Source organism: Mauremys mutica, chromosome 2 (genome assembly GCF_020497125.1).
Source record: "Mauremys mutica isolate MM-2020 ecotype Southern chromosome 2, ASM2049712v1, whole genome shotgun sequence".
Lineage (NCBI taxonomy): Eukaryota > Metazoa > Chordata > Testudines > Geoemydidae > Mauremys > Mauremys mutica.
Window position 1 is genome coordinate 188,994,345 of NC_059073.1, and position 21,542 is coordinate 189,015,886.

The window sequence follows — 21,542 nt, forward strand, 5'->3', positions numbered from 1 at the left end:
GTAGACTTGGTACACTCTGAGATCCCCCCAGACAAAGTAATGATCAGTGAGTATCTGGAAGGCCTGCATAAAGATAAGTTTAATTTGAAATGTATTTTTGGCAAACTGGCCCATGAAAACCGCCCTTTGTAAAAAGTTGGAAATTAATCCATTTCTGAAAGACTTCCATCCTAATCCTCCCACCCACAAATTCCATATAGCACCAGAGCACACCCTAACCCTTTGTGACCAGTAGTGCCTCTGCAGTGTCCTGCCCCTGTTCTCCTCTTCTTTATTCCAAACAGCCTTAAGCTAGACATGCCCCTCCTTCCTGAGGTACTGTCCCTTCCTTGGGGGCCACTGTAAGTGACCCTCCTTCCCTGCAGTTTAACTCTGTTCTTCCCCTTTCTAGCTCTGTGCTTCCTTTGAGCTCTCTTTACTCTCACTCAGGCTTTATGTGGCTAGGGCTCTGCAGGAGCCAAACTTGTTCCTTGTACCTGCTTCGGCCACTAGCCTCAGCTCCACACAGTCTCCTGTTTTCTGAGCTTTCCCCAGCATACTGACAGGTTTCCTGCTTCTGGCAGTCTGAGTAACTCTCTCTGAGCCCTCCCTCCACTGAACTTTCTGCAGCCTTTCAGACAGGGCTCATCCTGAAATCAGGACTGGCTTAGCCCCAGGCAAGCCACCCTATTACATTCCCTGTCTGGGTGAGGTTTTCAAAAGTGCTTATTGGAGTTAAATGCCTAGCTCCCATAAACTCACCCTTTATCTGTGAATCTCATTTATGTCACTCCCATGAATTCTGTTCCCCTGTTGAGATTCTTCCACTACAGACATGATATGAGATTGTGATGGCATAGCGCTGCTGCTGCTTTGGGTAGCATGTTGTCAGTTTACTTTGTTAAACCAAATGATACAGTATCCCAGAAAGAAAACTGCTCAATGATTGTAGCATGGTGGTTAAATAAAATCTCTGAATTTTCACAAGTACATTGCAGCCCTGTCCATAATATGGAATAGATCATAATATTAGTATGGTAGAGAGATTTCATTTGCCACTAAAGCACATAGAACTATTCAGAAACAGTACTGCGGAAGTTATATCATCCAAGAAGGCAGTAACTGGTGATTCTGGTTCAGTTAGGTCCAGTTGTCAAAATCCCTGCCTTGTACCAGAGTTCTAATACCCTGGTACATAGAGGTGTCCAAGCAATGAACTAGTTCTTCCCATAATATATGAACTATCTTAGGTGAAACAAATGTACCTATAAAACAGCAAAGAATCCTGTGGCACTTGATAGACTAAAAGACGTTTTGGAGCATGAGCTTTCGTGGGTGAATACCCACTTCGTCGGATGCAAGTCACGAAAAGCTCATGCTCCAAAACCTCTGTTAGTCTATAAGGTGCCACAGGATTCTTTGCTGCTTTTACAGATCCAGACTAACATGGCTACCCCTCTAATAAATGTACCTATGTGTATCCCAAAATCATTAACTTTTTTCTCTCCAAACATTTTGAACTTTCTGGTGTCATTTAAAATACTATGCATCCAGTTATTTTCATAGTATTTGCAATATATCTGAAAGCAAGATGTTCTGTAAACTTCTTGTGAAGTTCTGCTCATAAGAATTACTGTTTGAGTTTTGGCTCAGTAACATGCCAGTTCATTTGAAGAAAAGAAAAGGAAGATTGTTTGTAAAACTGGGGTTATTTAATCTGCAAAAGAGAAGATTGAGGGATCTGATAGCAGCCTTCAACTACCTGAAGGGGGGTTCCAAAGGGGATGGAGCTTGGCTGTTCTCACTGGTGGCAGATGACAGAACAAGGAGCAATGGTCTCAAGTTGCAGTGCGGGAGGTCTAGGTTGGATATTAGGAAACACTATGTCACTAGCAGGGTGGTGAAGCACTGGAATGGGTTACTTAGGGAGGTGGTGGAATCTACATCCTTAGAGGTTTTTAAGGCCCGGCTTGACAAACCCTTGGCTGGGATGATTTAGTTGGGGTTGGTCCTGCTTTGAGCAAGGGGTTGGACTGGATGACCTCCTGAGATCTCTTCCAACCCTAATATTCTATGACTCTATTATTGTTCTTTGGGTGCTGTGGGAGCTCGTTTGTGTTATACTCAAGTAGCTGGCAGTAAGGATACCTAGGCGATCTGAAAGGGGTTGAGAAAACTAAATATTATGTGTGTGTGTGTGAAAAATATATCAATTAAGCTAGCGGGACAGTGGATGAGAGAGACTGTATGATTAAAAGAACAGAAGAAAGACTCCAATTCATTGAATGAACTTGGATTAGGTCCTAGCTGAACTTTCAGTAAAATTTAATATTTCAGAATTTGAAAAATAATGGGAAAAATGGACAGCATTTTCTCAAAATTCCTTCCATGTCATTTAAAAAAAATAAATTAAACTTTTTTAGTGAGGTTTGGGATGGGTCAGCAAAGCACTCTTAGATCTGTGAGAATAATTCATACCAAACGTATCTTATAACTTGTGCCTGTTTTTCTCTTTGCAAAATTATCTACGAGCAGATTAATCATTTTCTCAAGTGTAGCCAATACGCGAAATTATTCACTAAATAAATTCAGTGATAAACATTTGGTCCTTAGCTCATTCACATGTAGGTTGTTGAGATTAGTGCTCATGTTGTTTTCATTGTATTCATCAGGTTAAATGTTCTCTTCTGGTTAACAATTTTGTTTGGGGCTTTCATGAATATTCTGTAATGTTTGCTTTAATTTTGCTATCCCATGACTATTGCTGGTGGCACTTTCCATACATATAAGAAAAGATGGTTCCAGGTCTCAACCGAGCCTGCTCAGTGGAAAATAAGAGGAAATTGATTTTTTTTTCCTAGCTTTCAGAGAGTTAGGACAATGATCTTGGATATGGGTTCAGCCAATGTTGTTGAACTAGGATATAGAAAATGATGATGGATTCCTGTTCCCAAGCTTTTACTTTTTCTTCTTTCCAGTATATGATCTGCTCAGCTGCCTCCCAGCAGTGGGAGCAGGAGATAATATGTATCATCAGAAGAAATCTAATGTAAATACTTGATTTGGATGGGATTGCTGAAAATTCTTCAAACAACCTTTAGCCTCACCAAGATCATGATCAGAAGCAAGCTCCCCACAGACAGAGCCTACCAACTTAAAGAGACACCAGACAATGCCAGAACAACAGATACAAAACCTGCAGACATATCTCCACTGCTACAATGATCAATACTCCCGCATCACACTTTCAAGATCTTTGGGTCCTACACATGCCTACCATAACTGTGGTATAACTCATCCAGTGTACTAAATGCCCCAACAACAACTATGTGGATGAAACCAGATAAGCACTCTGCTTGCAAATGAACTCTCATGGAAAAATGATAAAAGATGAAAACATGACATCACCTGTGGGTGAACATTTTTCACAAAGTGATCACTCCATATCTGACCTATCAGTCCTTATCCCCAAAGGAAACCTGCACTACACCTTCAAAAGATGAGCCTCAGAACTTAAATTCATAACTTTGCCAGACCCTAAAAATCATTGCATGAATAGACACACTGGATTTATGGCTTATTACAACAATCTGTAACTAATTATCCCCTCTTTTGGTCTTATGACTGCAGAGGTTTTAATAATATGTGGAGATATACCTATCTCATAGAACTGGAAGGGACCCTGAAAGGTCATTTATTCCAATCCCCTGCCTTCAGTAGCAGGACCAAGTACTGATTTTTGCTCCAATTCCCTAAGTGGGCCCCTTAGGGGCTGAACTCACAACCCTGCATTTAGCTGGCTAATGCTCAAACCATTGAGCTATCCCTCCCCACGTAAAGAATTGAGCATGTTCCCACCTGGGATCAAACAGGGACCTTTCGCATGTGAGGCAAACGCGATAACCGCTACACTACAGAAACCCACTCCATCTTGAATAGTCCCTTAGAAACATGCTAACTACTTATGCTAAACAATTTGTTCCAACTTGTGTTTAGCTGTGACACTCAGTACCTTTCCCAGACATGAAGAGCTCTGTGTAAGTTCAAAAGCGTGTCTCTCTCACCAACAGAAGTTGATCCAATAAAAGAGACCCCCCCTCTCCCACCTGGTTTGTCTAATATCCTGGGACCAACATGGCTACAACACCACTATAAAGTGCCAAGAATATACACTTTCCCACAGTGATTTATTTGTATTTTGCAATGAATGCAAACATCATGGCTTTGAAGAAGTGATTGGAAAAAATGTTGCTGTATTCTTAGGGAAGAGCATCCTGATGAGGAAGACATAGGATGAACATAACTAAGGTCTGTCCTAAACTACACACCTATATTGATATAACTACATTGCTCAGGAGCATGAAAAATCAACCCAATCCGCCGTGTAGACAGCTGGAGACTCCGATGCAGCGTTTTAAGCATAGACTTGTCTTTAATATTCATCAATGTGACTAGAGTAAGCAGAAAGTTTTCATTGTGATTTGAGGTTGAAAAACATACAGTGTTTGCTTTGCAGGTCTGGGGATATCATATCATGACCTCCTCAATTACTGCCTGATATACTTTATCAGAAGGCTTACATTCACAACTATGATATCAGCCTCAATATCACTGTCCTTCACTCTATCAGTTTCTACATTTTTCATCACTGGAGACTTGTACTCAGAGAAGGTAAATAGAAAAAGTACGTACACTCTGCATGTAGTGCCAGCTAAAGCCTTAGTTACTCTAGCTGTTTTCTTTGTTGATAACCCTGTCCTTAATGTTTGTTTTTCATTTTGGTGGATTAGGCTCCTATTTTTTTTCAGATTATTAACAAGAATGAAGTATCACATTTATATTCCTTGGCATACTAGTGCCTTAAATCATATATGATATTTCCAGGAATCTTGACCTGATATCTACAAAAACAGCAAGAACTTGTGGTGCAGCTAAGAATAAACAAACATTACTGGACAATCTCTTCATGCTTATTCATAGATTCATAGATTCTAGGACTGGAAGGGACCTCGAGAGGTCATCGAGTCCAGTCCCCTGCCCTCAGGGCAGGAACAAATACTGTCTAGACCATCCCTGATAGACATTTATCTAACCTACTCTTAAATATATCCAGAGATGGAGATTCCACAACCTCCCTAGGCAATTTATTCCAGTGTTTAACCAACCTGATAGTTAGGAACTTTTTCTTAATGTCCAACCTAAACCTCCCTTGCTGCAGTTTAAGCCCATTGCTTCTTGTTCTATCCTTAGAGGCTAAGGTGAAAAAGTTTTCTCCCTCCTCCTTATGACACCCTTTTAGATACCTGAAAACTGCTATCATGTCCACTCTCAGTTTTCTCTTTTCCAAACTAAACAAACCCAATTCTTTCAGCCTTCCTTCACAGGTCATGTTCTCAAGACCTTTAATCATTCTTGTTGCTCTTCTCTGGACCCTCTCCAATTTCTCCACATCTTTCTTGAAATGCGGTGCCCAGAACTGGACACAATACTCCAGTTGAGGCCTAACCAGCACAGAGTAGAGCAGAAGAATGACTTCTCGTGTCTTGCTCACAACACACCTGTTAATGCATCCCAGAATCACGTTAGCTTTTTTTGCAACAGCATCACACTGTTGACTCATATTTAGCTTGTGGTCCACTATAACCTCTAGATCCCTTTCTGCCATACTCCTTCCTAGACTGTCTCTTCCCATTTTGTATGTGTGAAACTGATTTTTCCTTCCTTCCTTGACAGATAATGCTGAGATTATTATATCAAAGTGCAGTTGCTAATTCAATATCTGACTTCCACTTTTGCAGATTCCTATGAATCTTTCATCCAGCTGTTCACAGCAAGCTACTTCAGAATAATGGACATAAGAATTTAAGAATAACAAGAATGGGTAAGACAAAAAGTGGTCCGTCTAGTTCAATTTTCCTGTCATTGACCCTGGCCAATTGCTGATGGTTCAGAAGAAGGTGTAAGAAAACTCTGTACTTGGTAGTTTTGGAGTATCCCAGTAAATTCCTCCCAGTTTGAGGCTGGCATAAGCCTTAAAGTGGAAGAGTATATATCCCTTCCAAAACATGGGGGATTTTTTTTTATTTAGTATTTACCAATATATCTCAGGATATATAAAATGTCTAATTCCTCTTTGAATCCGGCTACATTTTTGCCTCAATTATACATAGTGGCAATGAGTTTCACAGGCTTATTGTACACTGTGTTTCCTTTTATCATTTGAATTTGCCACTATTCAGTTTCACTGAACGTCCCTTTCATCTTGTATTATGAGACAGTGTGACTAGAAGATCTAGATCTACCTTCTCCACTGTTCATTTTGTGCATTTCTGAATGTGATGTGCCATTTCAACACTTGCTACAGAAAATTCCATTTCAAGATCAGACAGGAAATGCATTGCCTGGCCAGCAACCATTCAGTGTCTCATTTTTATTCTTCCACAATATAGTCTGAATAGAGGTGGCTGAAGCTCCTTGCTGCGTGCATCACCCGTTTTAGATAAAATGCCAAGAGTTCATGCATTATTTCCTAACCATTTAGTCTGAGTTAAGAGTCATCATAATATGAATTGTAACATTTACTGCTTTGTGAAAATTCTTTATTATCAATTGGATCTTTCATAAGATCAAAGTCACTTTTCATGTGGTGAGGTTTGGGCCTCTGGGGACATTTTTAGCCTGGAGGGTAGACGAAAGACGAGGAAGATTTGCTTTGCTTCACTGCTTTCCTCTCTCATTTACTTCAAAGAGTAGCAACTGGCTCCCTTCCCTGTTTGCTGCCTGTAGTGTAGTGCTCTTGAAGCAACTGTCATGGCTACAATTTTTTTGGAGCATCACACTGTGATTTATTCCTGCATATTGTATTAACAGAGTTATGCTCCTGCCCTGTGTACTTGTCACACCACCTTCCCACTTGAGCACAGTTTTGCCTTTTCGTGTAGTATATTAACTTCTGGTCTGTCATGCTAATAAAGTGTCCTGGATCTGGTCCTTGAGCATCATACTCAGCGGAGTAACTATGAATTGTGAAAGCATAAGTTCACCTTGTGACACCACTGTCATATAATTAGGATATGTTTTGTACAAAGTATGCCTAAAAGTTTGATCTTCTAGACATTAATATCTCATTGGATTTTATGTGTTGTCGTCGTATCTGAAGTTATGAAGTTTGGCTATATATGTGTTACTAAAACATGTTGTGAGGTTGAAAACACCCACAAGCAGCCTTTCAGGTACAACAGTAAAAAGGCCAAACGATGTTAATGGTTTATTGAGGAAATGCACATAAGCACAAGGATTACCCCAGGAACTAGGTACAATAGAAATCTCTCAGAGATAGCTCTACACAATGGGAACTGTTTGATCCAGGTCACAGCAAAAGAGCTTTCCCACAGCAAGTGGGAAGAAGATATAAAAGGGGGACAATGATATAATGATGGTACCTCACTCTCCCTACAACAACACACCTGGTAACATGTGAGGAAAAAAGACTGAATGGGGGGAAGTGATGGTCCTAGGCTAATGGATTTTTAGCCTGTGTATGAAAACCTGGGAAAGCCAAGGAAGCTTATGCCTTAAGAACCTGCCAGCCTGTTTATCACTCAGGGTAAGAATTTGCTAATTCATCTCCTACCTATCTAGTGTGTTAAGATCAGTTTGAGGTTTTGTTTATTTACTAAGATAACCTATTTTGATCTCTTTGCTATCACTTATAATCACTTAAAACCTATCTTTTGCAGTTAATAAACTTGTTTTTGTTTTGTATGAAACCAGTGTGTAGAAATCCTAACTGGGGACAGAAAGTTGTTGCATATATTCCTCCACATTGAGGGAGGGGATGAATTTTGCAGCGCGAGACAGTATAATTTTGGGTTTACCCTTCAAAGGAGGGTGTGCACTTGAGTAACTGGGCAGTTCCTTAGCTGAGCCTTCCCATGCAGAGATGATCTCAGCATGTGTGTGTGAAGCTGCAGCCAGGTGTGTCCCTACCTGTGTGTATGTTGGTGAAAGAGCAAGCCTGGAGAGCTTGGCAACTTATCACAGCAACACAGTGTGAGAGGAAGCCCAGGCTAGTGGGTCAGGAGGGATCAGTGGTACCCCAGTTGCAGGCAGCACCCTGAGGGGGGGAACCCATCACACACCTATAGGAACCCAATTCTACTACTCTTAGGCAATGCCTACACTAGAGACCTTATAGCAGCACAACGCTACCGATGCAGCAGCACTGCTGTAAGATCGCTGGTGTAGCCACTCTATGCCGATGGGAGAGAGCTCTCCTGTTGGTAGTCTTGTTAGTGGAAGAAGATCTCCCACCAATGTAGCACTGTGCACACTACCACTTATGCCAGCAAAAAGTATGCACCCGAGGGTGTGTGTGTGTTTTTTCACACCCCTGAGCGACGTAAGTTATGCCAACATAAGTGATAGTGTAGACATGGCCTTATTCACATTGGTTTATCCCCTATACTTCATTAGGATAACTTACTGAGTAAAGGTGGCCCAATATCTCTACCACAGAGTCTCAATCTTCTACAATTAAATCTTTTGAGTTTCACAGAACTTCTGACCCATGTGTGACAATAGCAAGACAGTTCATCTGCAGTCAGTGTCCTCTGTCTCATAGGGAGATATCTTTCTTTTAGCAAGTATAGTGCTCATGAAATGTGCCAGCTTGATAGCCCCAAGGAATGGAATCCTCCAATTAATTGACAAAACCAGCACGGCATGAGCACCAGCAGTGCAAATTTCTTCAGACTACCCTGCTATCATGTCTCATCATCACTGACTTGGAGGGAAGAGGGAGTACATCAGACCCCATCCCTATACAATCCTTGGATTCCTTGCTAGGTCTGTCAATAAGCATGCCAAGCAGAGTGAGAGTAGCTTTAGTGGTAGGTTTTGATCAATTGGAGGAAATCCAGAGAAGAGCAATGAAAATGATTAAAGGTCTAGAAAACATGAGCTAAGAGGGAAGATTGAAAAAAAATGGGTTTGTTTAGTCTGGAGAAGAGAAGACTGAGGGGACATAAGTTTTCAAGTACATAAAAGGTTGTTAGAAGGAGGAGGGAGAAAAATTGTTCTCATTAACCTCTGAGGATAGGACAAGAAGCAATGGGCTTATATTGCAGCAAGGGAGGTTTAGGTTGGAGATTAGGAAAAACTTCCTAACTGTCAGGGTAGTTAATCACTGGAATACATTCCCTAGGGAAGTTGTGGAATCTCCGTTGTGGGAGATTTTTAAGAGCAGATTAGACAAACACCTCTTAGAGATGGTCTAGATAATACGGCAACTCCCATCTTTTGTTGTTCTGTAAATTTATGCCTGCCTACTGTAATTTTCACTCCATACATCTGAAGAAGTGGGTCATAGCCCATGAAAGCTTATGCTCTAATAAATGTGTTAGTCTTTAAGGTGCCACAAGACTCCTCGTTGTTTTAGATAATACTTAGTCATCTAGACTCAGAGACTGAACTAGATGACCTCCTGGAAAGAAACCTCAAAGAATTTCAGCCAAAAACTGAAATAGCTGGATTCTGAAATGCTGCTGTAGCACCCATGTGTGTTCCAATTCCGATGTCTCATGCTTAAGACCCTGAGAAAACTGGATTTTTTTTAAAATTCACTGCAGTGTCATGGTTAAATGTTTGAATTTCATGGAATATGCATGTCCCCAGAGTCCTCCCCAACTGCTGAGATTTTTCCAATAATGAGGAGGTGGAAGTGGGCATGTGGCTCGTAGTGTGTGGCAGCAGTGTGTCGGAGCAGCATGTCGGGGCAGGGGGAACTTAGCAGCTAGTTTTATTATGTGCTGTCTCCGCTGAACCTGTGAGGGACTGTTGTTGTGTAGGCTGAGACAGAGGTCCTAATTGCCCTATTGTCAGCACCATCTCCCTGTGACTGCTGGCTGGACAGGAAGCAGCGGTGGCAGCTTGGGCTGGAGCTGAGTGCGGTGCAAGCCGGATCCTGATCCCTGTCCCATGCCTAAGCTGTTCTTGCTGCTCATCCAGGTGGTATTCAGCGAGACACTGCCCCCTCCCCAGTCCACCACACCACCTTACTTCAACTGACCCACCACCACCCTACCTCCCTCAGGATGGGACTGGGCCTATATGCCACTCCCAATCCTGCAGCCCCCTTCTGGATGTGGCTGACCTGGCCCACCTCCCCATTCCCACCTGAGTTGGGACCAGCCCAGGCTGCCATAGCCTTGGGATAGGACTGGTCCGCCTGCTGAGCCCAGCCCATAGACGTGACTGGGGACCTGAGACACTGAAACTGCAACTCCCAAGAAGCAGCATGGCAGCATATCCAAATAAAAATATCTTGACTGTGTAGGGATATTAAAGAAGGTTTATATTAGACATGGTTTATATGAAAAATGACTTATTGTTAATTGATGCCTCATAACTAAAGGTTTATGTTAAAAGTAAATTTGTGATTCTAACCTGCAAGCCACCAGCTGTGTCTGTGTGAAGCCTGCTCAAAGAAATACTTTGTATAAAACTTGTTAAACATTAATTAACTCTAAGTAAGCCAAAACAGTAGCTGTTATAGTGTATAGATAGAGACCCCCACCCTCTGTAAGTTTTCATCTCAGCTTGTTAAAAGACAGGGAGTCTCACCTAAATTGGTAACACCCCAAAAGGTAACGAGACAGTGAAATAAATGTGATTAAGATAGAGAATGTATGTGAATGCATGCCTAGTTTAAACAATAAATGAATGGTTAGGGAGTTACCAGTCTGAAGAATTCAGTGTTGGCTGAAGAAGGTGTCAAGTGGGATCAACCAGATGACCCCCACCACCTCAAAGGAAGAAAAAACAAGCATCTGACAGAATGGAGCCAGCCATCTGCTGATTGATTTAGCAGCAGCAGAATGAAGCAACTCCTATCAACTAACATAGGGAAAAATCCCTATAAAACTGGACTCTAAAGAATAAGGACTTTGAGTCTATGGTTCTGCTGCCAGCCTCCAGGAGCATCAGATGCATCTGACACAGACTCGGCTCCATCCTCATGACCAAGATACCTGGCCAGTAACTTGGCATGAGCAACATCTAGGCTGGTAACTATAACATCTATACAGAACCTGAATGAATGATTGTGTGGATGAATATGTGTGTGTGTGTGTGTGTGTGTGTGTGTGTCTGTGTCTGTGTCTGTGTCTGTGTCTGTGTGTGTATAAGGAATAAGTAGTGATAGAAATAAGTAGAAAAACATTGTCTTTTGTTTTGTTATGGTATTTACAATAAATGTGGGATCTTTGCCTTATCCCTCTTAATAAGATCCTGCTGGTTTTTATTATATTGGTACAACAACTGGAATGTTTCAGGTTTCACCAAACACTTGTTTGTTTTCAAGCATTTCATTTTTTTGACAAAACATCAGATTTGTGCAAAAGCAGATACCTTTTCACAGACAAAATGTGATTAATCAAAAACTCACTTTTCCATCAAGATGGAGGTTAGACAGAAAATTTTCAACAAGCCCTACTTATTCCCATTCTATTCTCCTATTCAACTCTGTATTCACCCGGTGTGCAAAACACTTTCAAACAATGGGCCAGATACTCAGCTAGTGTAATCTTGTTTAGCTCCATTGACTTCAATGGAACTATGCTAATTTACATCAGCTAAGAATCTAGCTCAGAGTTCTTTGCTTTGCAGTGCCCAACAACCTTAGAAGAGAAATCCTGCATATAAATTATAGAACAAAGTAACTTTGTCTTTTTGAGTGGTATCATGATCTTGTCTTCATGAAGGGGTCACCATTTTTAAAATCAATGAATGATTAATATCATCCCAATTGGTCCTCTACTCTGCAAAAAGCTTCTTTAAACTTTAACTATTCTTCTGAGAGACAGCTGCAGTGGCACAGGATCCAGCAAACAGAGCTGTAAACAGGGGAGTTTGAATGGGAGTTTGCAAGGGGAGTTTGTGGAAAAGACTGAGAGGCAAGCAGAGGAACGGAGAGGCTAGTGAAGGGAGTGTGTGGTGGTGTTGTGGTTTGGTTTGTGTTTCCTGGATTTACAGGATTTAGGTGGGAACCCTATGACAGATACAGAGAAAGCAGTGATAGTGACCCAAGCAGTGGAAGACACAATGAAGATGACTGGATGTGGAAGCTGTGGCATGTAAATGATCCTGGAGGGAGTACCTGAAAAGAGTTTTGTCTGCATGAAGTGCTGCCTGAAAGAGCTGGTGGAAGAAAAGATTCAAGGATTGGAGATGCAGTTGCAAACTCTGGTTGGTCGAGTTTAGAAGGGAGTTTGAGCAGATGACGGAGCAAAGACATGACGAGTCTGAAGGGAAAAGCTCAGACTTGCAGATGGAAGCAGGACCAAAGAACTCTGAGGGGAGACTGCTGGGTGAGGAAAGTGGACAGTCGAAGCATGTGACTAAGAGAACCAGGCAGAGGAAAAGACGGGCTAGTGAAGGAGAAATAGAACTTGGGACCAGGTTTGAGGAGTTGGAAAATGAAGAAGGGGCACAGCAGGTGGTCGCTGAAGGTGAGAGAGCAAGGAAGAAGAGAAGAGCAGCTAGTCCTATAGGAAGAGGGGAAGAGTCAAGGGAGATAACATCACCAAATATGAGCCCCAGGAGGATACAGGATGGGTTGCAGAGGATTGCAAGGGAGAATAAGAATCGAGAGGACTTGCAGCAAGAGAGAACAGGGGATAGACCGAAGAATCGCACCATCACCTGGAAAAGGCAGGTCTGCATGATTGGGGACTCCTTACTGAGAAGAATAGATAGGCCTGTAACCAGAGCTGATCCAGAGAACAGAAGGGTGTGCTGTCTGCCGGGTGCTAAGATACGGGATGTGGACCTGAGGCTGAAGAGGATCATAATGGGAATGGGAAAGAATCCACTGATTTGTTCCCACATGAAGGACAATGATATGTTTAGATTCTTGCTTGAATGTATCAAGGGAGACTATGCCAGGCTGGGGAAGACGGTTAAGGAAATTGAGGCTCAGGTGATCTTTAGTGGGATTCTGCCTGTTCCTAGAGAAGGGCAACAAAGGTGTGACAAGATTATGACAATCAACAGATGGCTCCGGCAGTGATGCTATAAGGAGGGCTTTGGGATGTATGTCCACTGTAAGGCATTCATGGACAGAGGTCTGTTCTCTTGGGATGGACTTCATCTCAGTAGGGAGGGAAATAGACTTCTAGAATAGAGGCTGGCACAACTAATTAAGAGAGCTTTAAACTAGGGATTGGGGGGAGATGGCCAGGTAATCTCCACATCGGATTTTAACATTGAGAGGGAAAAAAATGAAGTAAGAAAGCATATAGCCGTAGGTAGGAGAATGGACATAAGGAGGAAGGGTACTGTAGATACCAGTCTAATAGATGATGCTGACAGTGGAATGTCTGTGTCTAATCAGGTAAAGAATGTCAGTGAAACCAAACGGCAAAAAATAATATGTTTGTACACCAGTGTGAGGAGCCTAGGTAACAAAATGGAGGAACTAGTGTTACTGGTGCAGGAAGTGAAACTGGATATTATAGGGATAACAGAAACATGGTGGAATAGTAGTCATTACTAGAGTACAGGTATTGAAGGGTATGTGCTGTTTAGGAAAGACAGAAATAAAGGCAAAGGTGATGGAGTAGCATTGTAAATAAATGATGAGGTAGACTGTAAAGAAATAAGAAGGGATGAAATGGATAAGAAAGAGTCTGTGTGGGCAAAAATCACATTGCGGAAGAAAGCTACTAGAACCTCCTCTGGGAGAGTGCTTGGGGTGTGCTATAGACCACTGGGATCTGATTTGGATATGGATAGAGACCTCTTTAATGTTTTTAATGAAGTAAATACTAATGGGAATTGTGTGATCATGGGAGACTTTAACTTCCCAGATATAGACTGGAAGACAAGTGCTAGTAATAATAATAGGGATCAGATTTTCCTGGATGCAATAGCTGATGGATTCCTTCACCAAGTAGTTGCTGAACCAACAAGCGTGGATGACATTTTAGATTTGATTTTGGTGAGTAGTGAGTATCTGATAGAAGAAATGGTTGTACGGGACAACATTGGTTCGAGTGATCCTGAGCTAATTCAATTTAAATTAAATGGAAGGATAAATAAAAATAGATCTGTGACTAGGGTTTTTGGTTTCAAAAGGGCTAACTTTAGAGAATTAAGGAAATTAGTTAGAGAAGCGGATTGGACTGAAGAACTTGGGGATCTAAAGGTGGAGGAGGCTTGAAATTACTTCAAGTCAAAGTTGCAGAAATTATCAGAAGCCTGCATCCCAAGAAAGGAGAAAAAATTCATAGGCTGGAATTGTAGACCAAGCTGGATGAGCAAGCATCTCAGAGAGGTGATTAAGAAAAAGCAGAAAGCCTACAAGGAATGGAAGATGGGAGTGATCAGCTAGGAAAGCTATCTTATTGAGGTCAGAACATGTAGGGATAAAGTGAGAAAGGCCAAAAGCCATGTAGAGTTGAACCTTGCAAAGGGAATTAAAACGAATAGAAAAAGGTTCTATAGCCATATAAATAAGAAGAAAACAAAGAAAGAAGAAGTGGGACCGCTAAACACTGAGGATGGAGTGGAGGTTAAGGATAATCTAAGCATGGCCCAATATCTAAACAAATACTTTGCCTCAGTCTTTAATGAGGTTAATGAGGAGCTTAAGGATAATGGTAGGATGATGAATGGAATGAGGATATGCAGGTAGATATTACCGTATGAGGTAGAAGCCAAACTCAAACAGCTTAATGGGACTAAATCGGGAGGCCCAGATAATCTTCATCCAAGAATATTAAAGGAACTGGCACATGAAATTGCTAGCCCATTAGCAAGAATTTTTAATAAATCTGTAAACTCAGGGGTTGTACGCATGACTGGAGAATTGCTAACATAGTTCCTATTTTTAAGAAAGGGGGAAAAAAGGTGATCTGGGTAACTACAAGCCTGTTAATTTGACATCTGTAGTATGCAAGGTCTTGGGAAAAATTTTAAAGGAGAATGTAGTTAAGGACATTGAGGTCAATGGTAATTGGGACAAAATACAACATGGTTTTACAAAAGGTAGATCATGCCAAACCAACCTGATCTCCTTCTTTGAGAAGGTAACAGATTTTTTAGACAAAGGAAAATGCCGTGGATCTAATTTACCTCAATTTCAGTAAGGCATTTGATACGGTTCCACATGGGGAATTATTAGCTAAATTGGAGAAGATGGGTATCAATATGAAAATTGAAAGGTGGATAAGGGACTGGTTAAAGGGGAGACGATAACAGGTCATACTGAAAGGTGAACTGGAGGAAGGTTACTAGTGGAGTTGCTCAGGGATCGGTTTTGGGATCAATCTTATTTAATCTTTTTATTAGTGACCTTGGCACAAAAAGTGGGAATGTGCTAATAAAGTTTGCGGATGACACAATACTGGGAGGTATTGCCAATACAGAGAAGGACCGGGATATCATACAGGAAGATCTGGATGACCTTGTAAACTGGAGTAATAGTAATAGAATGAAATTTAATAGTGAAAAGTGCAAGGTCATGCATTTTGGGATTAATAACAAGAATTTTTGTTATAAGCTGGTGACACATCAGTTGGAAGTAACAGAGGAAGAGGAGAAGGACCTTGGAGTATTGGTTGATCACAGAATGACTATGAGCCGCCAATGTGATATGTCCGTGAAAAAAGCTAATGCAGTCTTAGGATGCATCAGATGAGGTATTTCCAGTAGAGATAAGGAGGTGTTAATACCGTTATAGAAGGCACTGGTGAGACCTCTATACTGTGTGCAGTTCTGGTCTCCCATGTTTAAGAAGGATGAATTCAAACTGGAACAGGTACAGAGAAGGGCTTCTAGGATGATCCGAGGAATGGAAAACCTGTCTTATGAAAGAAGACTCAAAGAGCTTGGCTTGTTTAGCCTAACCAAAGGAAGGCTGAAGGGAGATATGATTGCTTTCTATAAATATATCAGAGGAATAAATATCAGGAAGGGAGAGGAATTATTTAAGCTCAGTACCAATGTGGACACAAGAACAAATGGATATAAACTGACCATCAGGAAGTTTAGACTTGAAATTAGATGAAGGTTTCTAACCATCAGAGGAGTGAAGTTCTGGAAGAGTCTTCCAAGGGGAGCAGTGGGGGCAAAAGACATATCTGATTTCAAGACTAAGCTTGATAAGTTTATGGAGGGGATGGTATGATGGGATAGCCTAATTTTGGCAATTATTTGATCTTTCTCTATTAGCAGCAAATATGCCCAATGGCCTGTGATGGGATGTTAGATGAGATAGGATCTGAGTTACTACAGATAATTCTTTCCTGAGTTTCTGGCTGGTGACTCTTGCCCACATGCTCAGGGTTTAGCTGATCGCCATATCTGGGGTCGAGAAGAAATTTTCCTCCAGGGCAGATTGGCAGAGGCCCTAGGGGGTTTTCGCCTTCCTCTGCAGCGTGGGGCACGGGTCACTTGCTAGATGATTCTCTGCACTTTGGAGTCTTTAAACCACAATCTGAGGACTTCAATATCTGAGACATAGGTTAGGGGTTTGATACAGGAGTGAGTGGGTGAGATTCTGTGGCCTGCATTGTGCAGGAGGTCAGAGCAGACGATCATAATAGTCCCTTCTGACGTTAAAGTCTATGATTCTATGATTCTGGCTGAAGAGAAATGTAATAAAAACATTCTTCCCTACTTTGAATCTGCAAAGAGGATTCTTTTATACAGCTCTCTATCTTTTTATAACGTTTGAACTACTAAAGATCCAAAAATAAATTTAAAAAAAGTTTTCTCAGATGGGTAGGCTGTGGAGCAAAAGCCAATCACTGTAGTATTTTGGACTTTCGTTAGTTACACAAAGGGTTGGAACTGAGCACTGATTGATGGGTTAAGCTCATGGAGAATGCAATAAGGATGCTGAAGGAAGACAAAATGGAACTTAAGCAAAGTGAAACTTTTTTTAAAATAACTGGTAAAAATCCCATTGATTTCAATAGCAGAAGGATCAAGCCCTAAAATTTCCCTTTTGCCATGATAGTGCCTTAATGTACTGTATGTATAAAGTAACAGTATTAGTAATTATGGGGCAGATCTTCAGCTGGTATAAATCAGTGTAAGAAAAGATCTGATTTAGGAGAAAACAATTTGCATCAGATGACAATCTGGCTAGAAGTCACTTGCCTCCATCTTTAGAAGGGCTGTATCATATATTCTGCTCATTAATAAAGCTGAAGAGCAATTGCTATTTAAAAGATACCTTTTTGTCCTCTGTGTCTTAGCATCCATTAAGCATGCTATTTATCTTGTACAAATAAAGTATCCTAGAGTCTGTGTCAAATTCTGCAGTTATTTATGTCCCGAGCAATTCAACAAATTACAGTTGGCTGTAAATCAGCACAGAATTTGCCCCACATACTCTAGGCCAGTGCTCCTTTGCCATTTAAAATTGTGTACATATCAAGCTTACATATTTGATTCAAACTTGGAAACAGAATCATTCTATTAAATTTCATATGAGTCTAATATTTTGGGACTTCTTTTCACTAGATAAAGTAACACAGGAGACTGCAAATACTCCAATATATCTTGATTAATGGTATTCCAGCCTGCATGTGGCCATAGGTAGCATAGGTATTTATTTTGCTACTCTTTCATTTACTATATGATGGGTTGTTTCACAGTCTCCCTCAATAGTTGAATGCTCTTGTCAAAAATGTATAAAAACCACTTTCAGAAACTTCAGCAGGAGCACAGTGGGAGGGAAATGAAATTTTTTGGCTTCCCATTGTCTTAATATATTACCCAATTTTAAATACATGGTAATTCCTCAATTAAAATATGCCAAATTAATGAGATTTGTTCTCAGTTTTAGTATCATGTGAGTCTAAATAGAAACATCATCACTGATTAGTATTTCAGTAGCAATTAGACAGTCCAACAGAGATCAGGGTCCTGTTATGTTAAGTGCTGTACATCCTCATAGTAAGAGACAGTCCTTGCCTCCTCCCCAAAAAAGCTTAAAATCTAAAAAGACAAGAAAGACAATGGATGGGCAACTCAACTTAAGCAAAATTCCCATGGATCTCTGCAGCCAGAATTTTTTTCCAGTGAATTTAGTGATTTAACAAGGCCACACAGAATGAGTTTGACTGAATCACAAAGTTACTCTTCCTTATGAAAGGGGCTCAGGGTCTATTGGAACAGAATGGTATTCTTGTACAGTAGAGATTCTGCCTTTTGGAAATGATTCTGATTGTTTTGGCCGCCGCTTCCCGCAGCTCCCATTGGCCTGGAGAGGTGAACTGCGGCCAGTGGGAGCCGCGATCGGCCGGACCTGCGGACACGGCTGGTAAACAAACCGGCCTGGCCCGCCAGGGGCTTTCCCTACACAAGCAGCATCCCAAGTTTGGGAAACTCTGCTCTACAGAATCCAAAAATTAACTGGTCTCACACCTCTTTTTCTCAAGGGGGGAAAGCTAGAAAAATGCATAGAAGAATTAAAAGTATCAGCAGAATTATCAAAAAGAACGTTGTGCCACAGTTTCTGTTTATTTTTGTTCAGATTAAGTGGAACAGGTGGCTTTTCTGCCACAGTGTCTTAGCTTGGAAAAGACTAGCCCTATGATGTCGAACCTCATACTGCCGTTAATACTGCTCATTAAAATAGGCAAATGTGTTTTTCTACTACCAGCAGTAATTATGTATTGAAATGTTCCATCCAAATCAAGTAGCAGGGCACATGTTGTTATGACAGCTAAATTTACAGCAGAAGATCATAATCAAGAGAATGGAAGGGACAAAATAAAGCATACTGTCACTTTGATTATGCAGTAGTTAGATAATAGAAGCCCAGAATGGGACTATCTGAAGAGCAGATTTTAAAGGTGCAAAAGAGACTAAATTTAAACAAGAATATTTCTAATCTAACTTTTGGTAAAAACGTGAGTGGAGTGGCACTGATGGACTTTAGACAGCCCAGGTGCCTGTCTAAAGTTACAGCATCCTCCCTAGTCTGTACCACTACTGCCAGGTCCTGACCTGGCACATTCCTCCCTCCAGTGGCAGGACTCTTACTCTAGAGCTTGCAAGGAGGAGTGGGGGACGGGGTCCTTAGAAAGCAGTCCGTGAAGTGGGAATCCTCCCCCATCAGTAGTCTGGGTGAATACAGCCCCTATATGCCAGTGTGTCCTTTTTAACACACACACACACACACACACACACACACACACACACACACACACACACACACACACACACACACACACACACACACACACTAAATTAAGTGTAACCACTCCAGAAAGAGGCACAGCTCATTGAAAACCATTGCTCAATGGACAGCAGCAATAAAAAAAAATGTTAAAAAAATGTAGAGGACATAATGGACTAGAAAACAATACTGAGAATATTATATATACACTGATGGTATACCTTCACCTTTCACACTGCTCATGTCTCTAAAATATTATACAATAAAAATAGAAGTCTAGAGGCAGGTGGTGAAATTAATTGGAGGCATGTTAAGACTTCTACATTAAGAGCTAGATACACAACAGGACTTAGGTGCCTACCTGCCACTTTAGGCGCTTAAGTCCAACATTTCAGTGTCACTGGCATTCACAAGTCCCCCCACTCAGCTGCCACCCAACTCATTTGGCACCTAAATTGCCTCAGTAAAAGTTCCCTCCATGCCTAGATGTCTGGGTATGTGCACTACAGCTTCATTCTAGGCATCTGGATGCCTAAGCTCCACAAAAGCAGAAGTTAAGCAGAGAAACACATATCTTACCTGTAGGGCCCAATCTGGAAGCCATGTCTGAGGCTGTCTAGCAGCTTGGGTCCCATTCAAAATCTGCCTGGAAGAGGCACTGCCTACCTTCAAGCTCAGTGGTTAGAGCACTCAGAGTGTGGGAGACCCAGGTTTAAGTCCCCCTCCACCTGATAGGGAGAAAGATTTGAACAAGGGTCTCCTACTTCTCACAGGAGTGCTGTAGCCACTGGACTATGAGATATCATGGGTCTGAAGCTTCCTCAATCTCCCCCATTGAAGTTGTTCCACTTTGGATAACTAATTAGAGAGTTATTGCAGCAGGGAAATGGGATCCTGAGTCTCCCATCACCAGGCTACAAAGCCATCCTTCTTCTCTCTAGACCAATGGACTATTTCAGTATTTATACATGGTAAAGCCACTTCAACAGGAGAGATTGAGGGGGGCCTTTATCAAAATATCTCATAGCCCAGTGATCAAGGCACCCATCTGGGAGGTGAGAGACCCGTCCTTAGGCACCTGTCTCATCCCAGGCATTATATAGTGAGCCTCAACAGCAAATCTGGGCTTTGTGAATCTCAGAGTGATTTTCTAGGTGCCTAAAAGTTAAATGTGATGATGCTGAGTATCACAATGCCTAAGTTCCTTTGTGAATCTAGCCTGAAGAATAGGACTGTACAGAAATAAAATGAATGGGAGGGAGTGTGATAAAAATATAAAATAGTGAATGATACATAGAAGATAAATTGGACAGCTTTATTTACTGTTACTCATAATGGAGAAATGAGCAGACTTTCATTGAAAATAAAAGGTAATTTCTTTGCATCAGTTTGGAATGCTTTTTAAACAATTTGTTATCCTGTTGAACTCATAGCTCCATGATAACTGAGGTGAAGAGATTAGTAAAATTATAAAAGGATTAGGTAAAATTTTCAGAAGCACTTAAGTCCCATTTACAAAAGTGACCTTGGCATTTACGAGTCTCTCTTAAGCACTTCTAAAAATTTTAATCTAAAAACTTTATATGGATAATGAGAACATCTGCATTCACAATAGATCATGTAGAAATGTATAATGGATGAAAACCCTGATGTTTCATGGTATCAAACCACCCTAAACTGAGCATCTTTTTACAATAGTGCCCATTTTAAGATTTCTTAAACTTTCTTCTGAAGCAACAAACCCTTGTCGGAGACAATTTAATGAAGCCTATGGACCATTGATCTTATTTGTTATAGCACTTCCTATCTTGCTAAGAAACACAGGATATAGTATGCTATATGTAGTCATTCTCAGACCTACCATCCCCTAAAGCAGTATTCAACCAGCATCAGACAACCAATTATTCATAGATCCATAGAGTTTAAAGCCACAAGGGACCCCTAGATCTTCTAGTTAGCCTCCTGTATATCACAGGGCATTAAATTTCTCCCAGTTACCCCTGTATTGAGCCCAATAACTTGGTTAAAACATTTCTTCCAGAAAAGCATCCTGTCTTGATTTGAAGACCCCAAGAGATGAAGAATCCATTACTTGCCTTGATAGTTTATTCCAGTGGTTAATCACCCTCATTGTTTAAAAAAAAATGCCTTATTTCCAATTTGAATTTTTCCGGATTTAACTTCCAGCCATTGGTTCTTGTTATTCCTTCCTCCACTAGATTAACGAGGCCTTTAGTACCCAGTATTTTCTCCTTCATCTTGATCTTCTTTTTGACATACTAAACAGACTAAGCTCTTTAAGTTTCTCACTATAAAGCATTTTCACTTTCCCTCAAAACATTTTTGTGGCTCTTTTCTGCACCATCTC